Source organism: Oryctolagus cuniculus, chromosome 6 (assembly GCF_051225735.1).
Source record: "Oryctolagus cuniculus isolate XC-2025 breed Fujian yellow rabbit chromosome 6, ASM5122573v1, whole genome shotgun sequence".
In the NCBI taxonomy this organism is placed as follows: domain Eukaryota; kingdom Metazoa; phylum Chordata; class Mammalia; order Lagomorpha; family Leporidae; genus Oryctolagus; species Oryctolagus cuniculus.
The window spans coordinates 21886868-21893666 of record NC_142872.1 but is presented as its reverse complement, the minus strand read 5'-3'; positions in this window follow the sequence as shown (position 1 = coordinate 21893666).

The window sequence follows — 6799 nt, the reverse complement described above, 5'->3', positions numbered from 1 at the left end:
ATCCAGCTTCCTGATAATATAGCTGGAGAGGCAATAGATGATGATGGAAGAGCTTGGGTTCCTGCCACATTTGGGAGAGATTTGGAAAGAATTCCTGGCTCCTGGCTTCAGTCTAGACCAGCCTCAGTTGTTGCAAGCATGTAGGGAAGGAACTAGCAAATAGAAGCATCTCTCTCACTTTGTCTCGCTCACTCTTGCTCTGCCTCTCTGCCTCTTGATCTACCTCTCACTCTCACTCTCACTTTCTCTCCACCTCTCTATGTCACTGTCTTTTTATTATTATTATTATTTGACAGGTAGAATTATAGACAATGAGAGAGAGACAGAGAGAAAGGTCTTCCTTCTGTTGGTTCACTCCCCAAAAGGCTGCAAATGACAGAGTTGCACTGATCCAAAGCCAGGAGCCAGGTGCTTCTTCCTGGTCTCCCATGTGGGTGCAGGGGCCCAAGCACTTGGGCCATCTTCTACTCCTTTCCCAGGCCACAGCAGAGAGCTGGACTGGAAGAGGAGCAACCTAGACTAGAACCGGTGCCCATAAGGGATGCTGGCACCGCAGGTGGAAGATTAACCTAGTGTGCCGTGGTGCCGGCCCCTATGTCACTGTCTTTCAAATAATAAATCTTTTAAAAAAATGTTCTTGAAAAACATGTATGGTGAGAATGAGGTCTGAGGGGAAGGTGTCTTCATCTGCTTCTTCCAGGTGGATTTTTGACTCACTCTTACTCTGACAGTGATGGATGGCCTCTTGAGTCAGGGACTGTAGGGAAGTGTTCCCTGTCAGATTCCCTGGTCAGGGCAGGCTTGCACCAAACTTCTTCCTTCTCACTCTGTAAGGCCATCAGAAGTGAAGTCCAAGTTTACAGAACCAGGCTTTCCCTACAACCCTCTTTCAAGTCACAACTACCCCTGCATAAGGAATCCTGGGAGCGTATCTGGCCCATCAGCCTACACTGGGGTCTCACCAGTCTCTAGCTCTAGCACACAGCCGGAGCCGTTCGCCCTGAGGTCTTCTAAATCCTTCTGGGCAGATCAAAGGAATGATAGGACGTGGTCCCCGACCCTTTTCCCATGGAACCTCACTTCCTTTTGTCTGCCCTCACCCGATACTTTGCCCCACCAGTCCAGACAATCTGTATCAAATTAGGCAAGAGGCCTGGCTCTAAATCCATTCATCCATGCGTACCAAACCTCTCCAGAGTGGGAGCTTCTGAAACAAAACGTTTTTTGTATCTCTGAGGAAACGCCATGCCCTGGAAGTCCTGGGCACTTTTCATTCCACCTGTGGGCACTGAGCGTGGTAAACTTTACCAGGAAAATGCAGCAGGGAGGATGCTTCCCTCCATTTTCATTTTACGTTGTTGTCCTCACCCCTTCTTCCCTTGGCTTCTTGGGAAGGAAGGAAAGTCATAAGGAGCAGAGCCCAGGGACCACAGTGCAGAGAGGGGCACTGGGTTCTGTGTAGCAGTTTTGTCCTCTCCCCTCTCATGTCCGTCTTCCCCTCAGTGTGGGCTGTCAGCACACCCCCAAGGAGGCTGCCCTGAAGGGAGTGCTGCTCGAGGTCTTTACCGTAGTCAAAGCACCATGAGTGGACTCCTGCCCCGGGATCTCTCTGAGTGGTTTTTGGGTCCTTCACCTGTTGCAGCAGCTACATGGCCACTCTTCAACCTCCTAGGGCCAGGCCTCCCTGGGTAGCCTCCTGATGGCCTTTTTTAGTCTCTAAAATGTGTATCTTTGCCTTTGCCTGCCCTCCGGTCTTAAGACTCTACTTCTTCAACCAGGACAGCCACCGTCCCATGGCTCCTGCTTCAAGGTTCACATGTCCCCTTGAGTGCTCCATGAAGACTTCCAGTTCACTGTGTCCCGAGCTGGTCATTCTGCACCAGAGCCTTGCCTCTCACAGCATTTCTCAGCCAATTACTGGCACCAACACCCACCCACCCAGGTGCCCACACCATGTGGCTTTCCTCCCCTTCCGTCTGCCTCTAAGTGCTACCTTTGGCCTTTGGATGGAAACTCCTCTTGGCTCTGTGCCTTTCCCCTGTCACCGTGGTTTCTCACTGGAATCTACCCCTCCACCCAGCAGCCAGATGCAATCTCCCTTAAATCCATCACCTGTCATCTCCCTCTCCTGCTTCTCTAAGCCCTCTGGAGTGTCTCCATTTCCTGGTCTGAAGGTCTGGCTCCTTGGTTTTCCAGCCCCATCTCCCCTCCCTCCCTGTGCCCTGCACCCTGTGTTCACCCAGCCTGGACTTCTCAGACCCCTGTGTCTCCCTCCCAGGCCTTTACACAGTTGTTTTTTCAGCTCTGGAATGCTGGTGCTCCCTCCTGTCCTGCAGCCCCTGATCCACATCAGCTCCAGCTCAGACATCTCCCCTTCCTGGAACCCCCATGGATGGACCAGACACCTGTTGTGGGCTACACAGCTTATGTGCTTCCAGGATGGGCAGTGGACTTTCTCCTTCTCTGTTAATTATTGTTTGATCCCCTTTCTCCCTACTGTGTAAAGACTGTATCCTCTTTCCTCTTATGATCTCAGCATCTTGTCAATGTCTTCATGAAAGCAGTCCTATTGTAAATGCCTGTTGATTGAAGGAATGGTTGAAAACATCCCTCTCTCCATCTTTCCTTAATTCCTTGTTCATTCACATCCTGAGCCCATTTCACCATGGAAGGCTCAAGTATTTTGCCTATAAGATTTTTCATATATTAAGGGGTGAAATATTTTATTATATTTGTGTGAGGTATTTCCTTCAGCCTGTTCCTTACCTGTTAATGTAATTCATGGTGATTTTCATGAATAGAAGTTTTCATTTGAATACTAGCAACTCTACTGTTCTTTTGGGATTTTTTCTGGCTAATTTTTGGGGGGTATTGAGGAAGAGGGGCTATGAAGAAAGCGTCTGGGCTGCAGGAAATATTGCAGATTCAGACGTGACTGTTGCGTCCACGAGTGTAGACGTATGTAAAGATTCACTGAGCTGCTGGTGCTGCGGCTCAATAGGCTAATCCTCCGCCTGTGGCACTGGCACACCAGGTTCTTGTCCTGGTCGGGGCACCGGATTCTGTCCCGGTTGCTCCTCTTCCAGTCCAGCTCTCTGCTGTGGCCTGGGAAGGCAGTGGAGGATGGCCCAAGTGCTTGGGCCCTGTACCCACATGGGAGACCAGGAGAGGCACCTAGTTCCTGGCTTTGGACCAGCATGGTGCGCCGGCCACAGCGGCCTTTGGAGGGTGAACCAATGGCAAAGGAAGACCTTTCTCTCTGTCTTTCTCTCTCACTGTCCACTCTGCCTGTCAAAAAAATAATAATAATAAAAAAAATTCACTGAGCTACACACATAATATCTGTGTAGTAATACATACAAGGTAAACTTCAGTAAAGAAGTTTTCAAAAATCCATTTAGCTTTTTATCTGTGACTTCCTTCATCAGTTTGAAAAAACAGTTGTCTGTTCATACAAGGATACTTCAAAATGTTAATGAAATCTACCTCTACAGTGATTCAGACGTTGGCCAAAGAATTACAGCCAGGAATGATGTTCAGGGAGGAGGGAAAGGCCAACCTAGTGGCCACTTTTTCAGCTAAAACTTCTTCCCACCCTGCTTCACTGAATGAGGCTGGAGAGAAAGCTTGGGTGTAGACGATAGGAGGCTTAAATGCTGAGCCAGCCTTTCATGTTTTGATACCTGCTCTGAGTACAACCCTGCGGTGAGTGCTGATTTTATAGAGATGACCAAATGTTAGGGCCCTCTGCCCTTGAGGTGCTCACCAAAAAGTAAACAGACAATGATGGCTTATTTGTTCCTCTGATATTTACTGATTACCCACTAATTGCCATTCACTTTTCTAAGGGCTTAGGATACACAGGTGAACAAAACAGCTGGAGATCTCTGCCCTGGTGAGGCTCGGCAGGGGGGAAGAGCCAACGTGGTATGACATCAAGTGATTGACGCTTTGGAAAGGTACAGTAGGTGAAGGGGAGGCAGGAATGCTTAGGGGAGGAGGGAGCAATAATGTTGAGTAAAGCCCTTTGTGGCAGCCTTATGGAGAGCCACAGTGTTCAGGGCTGTGGGCGCACAGAGCTGACTCCTGATGGATCAGTTAACACAACTAAGTGAAGATGGCCAGGGAAGTCCAAGGAAGCCACATGTGTGATGCTTGAAGTGAAATTGGCTCTGTGGAGAGCCACATATGGCCACTGTGGCTAGTGAGCAGTAACTGTGAGTAGGAGATGCCTATCCTGGGGCCGAGTTACGTAAAGATCACAAGCAGGGATGGTAACCCACAGGTGGCCCCCTGGACCCAAACACCCCATCTGGTGGATCTTCAGGAGGCTCCAGAGCCCAGGAAGTGCTCGTCATGCCTGTGCTGAGTTCGCATCTGCCCCTTAAGTACCCTGGCCCTCCAGGGCCTGAGCTGTTCCCAACAGGCTGTTCAGTAGACCCGCCACTGAGTATGCCCCAACTCTGAAAGTGCCTGCCTTAGGAAAGGCTCAGTGAGGAGGGGCAGGGTAGCTGATGTCCCAGGCCTGCTCTGTCCTTAAAGTGTCCTGGCCAACTCTCAGCCATAGTCAGCCTGGTGGGGGCAGTTGCGGGGACTGTGTCTGGGGTTTCTCCTCTCAGAAAAAGGCAGGAAGCTGTGGCCAAGGCTTAGAGGAGAAAGGAAGTGTACGTCAGGAAACAGGTGCGGCAGCGTCTCACCAGCCCAGGTCTGAATGGTCTCCATACCACAGAATCACCAGTCTGACTGGGGGCCTGTGCTCCCTCTCTCCTAGATGGCATCACCTGCCCCCGAGTGGTCAGGGTGGTTACTACGGCACCAGGAACTTAGCCCTGGCAGATGTGGAATCTGTGACCAAGGCCTCAGGATGACTTGAGACCTCCCCACACACACCTGACACCAGGCCTCGGTGAGTTAGGGCTTCCTGTGGCTGCCACCGCAGATGTTTCTCAGGGCCCTTTACGCTGACGCTTTTTCCATACAACAGCTGGGAACTGATGTAAATCATTCTCTGGAGCCCCAGGCATCTGCCCCCGCACTCTCACATAGCCCAGAGACCTGCCAAGAACTGTGGCTTCCAATGCAGTGAGTGGACAGATAGTCCGACATGAGCTAGACTGCAGCCACCCTCTGAATCTGGAATAGTTGCAGATGTAGCTGAACTTTACTCTCTGTGCAAACAGTGTTAGGAGCCAGGACAGAGCAATGAACAGGACTGGGCCTGCCAGGAGACTGACAATAGAATGCAGACACACGTGCAAGCAAGACGGGGGATGGGAACATGAGAGCACTGTGTCTGCTGTTGTGTGGCTCGTGGTGCACCAGTTGACGAGTGACAGAAGTTCAAGTAAAACTGATCTCAGCATCAAGGGAAATGCATGGATTCTAAAACAGCAAAGTCTAGAGGGGGTCCAGAATCCAGGTGTGGTTTGATCAGAGGGTCTCCATCCTTTGGTTTATTCCCAATCTGGCCTCCCTCAGTAGGGCAAAATGACTGTAGTGGTTCAAATGCTGACACCACCAGTAGAAACCTGCTGCCCAACTATAAAACAAAAGTTGTGAACTTTTGTTCAGTTTGATTGGTCCAATTTAGATCTCCAGTCACTGTGGCAGAGGGGTCAGAGTTACACAAATTGCCTCTTGGTAGGGGTATCTGTTAAGCAAGGGGGAACTGTGGAGTGGATGCTGAGAAAGTATGTCCACACTAGTGTCCATAAAGCCATGGGTCATTGAAGAAGCCATGTAGGTGTCTAGTGGAAGGTACCAAGAGGAAAGTGGGATATGAGTCTGCAACCCAGCTTAGAAGTCAGGACAGGAATTAAAACCTTTGCTGTCACTGGCACACACATGATACCTGTGAGGGCACCTGCGAAGTAGGTACAAGCAGCAGTCTGTGGACTCAGTCCAGGACCCTCCAGCAGCTGCAGGCAGAACAGATGTGGAAGAGAAGCAGCTAGTGAGTGGAAGGAAGAGCTGGGGAGTGGGCCATCCTCTCAGCTGAGTCAAAAGCTGTGGAGCAGAATACAAGATGAGAACGAAGACACGGACCCTGTTTTTTTTTTGTTTGTTTGTTTGTTTGTTTGTTTTGCAGAGTGGACAGTGAGAGAGAGAGACAGAGAGAGAAAGGTCTTCCTTTACCATTGGGTCATCCTCCAATGGGCGCTGCAGCGGTGCACCGCGCTGATCTGAAGCCAGGTGCTTCTCCCGGTCTCCCATGGGGTGCAGGGCCCAAGCACTTGGGCCATCCTCCACTGCACTCCCTGGCCACAGCAGAGAGCTGGCCTGGAAGAGGGGCAACTGGGACAGAATCCGGAGCCCCGACTGGGACTAGAACCCGGTGTGCTGGTGCCGCTAGGTGGAGGATTAGCCTATTGAGCCATGACGCCGGCCAAGGACCCTGGGTTTTTTAACAGCATGGTGGTCAGTGGTCATCACTTGACAGGTGATATCTCAGAAGAAAGACCACGAGCTGAGCAAGTGGGAAAAGCAGGCGCAGATGACTTTTTCAGGGAGTTCTGCTGTGAACAGGAAAGAGGAAAGATGTGGTACTGAGAGGGGGTATGGAGCCAAGTTAGATTTCATCTATCTTGGCTGGAACAAGTGCCCATTTGGTTCACAGCATGGTCTAAGAAGAGAAACCAGGCCACAGGACAATCATTTTCTTCTCTGTTCTGGGATGAACATGGACTCTGAGCCACCATGGAGTAGGAGCCCCTCTTTGTCCCTGAAGCCCCTTGGTGTGCCTCTGTTGGAACACACAGCTCACCATGCTTTCTGTCCCTACATCCACCTCTTTGCAACA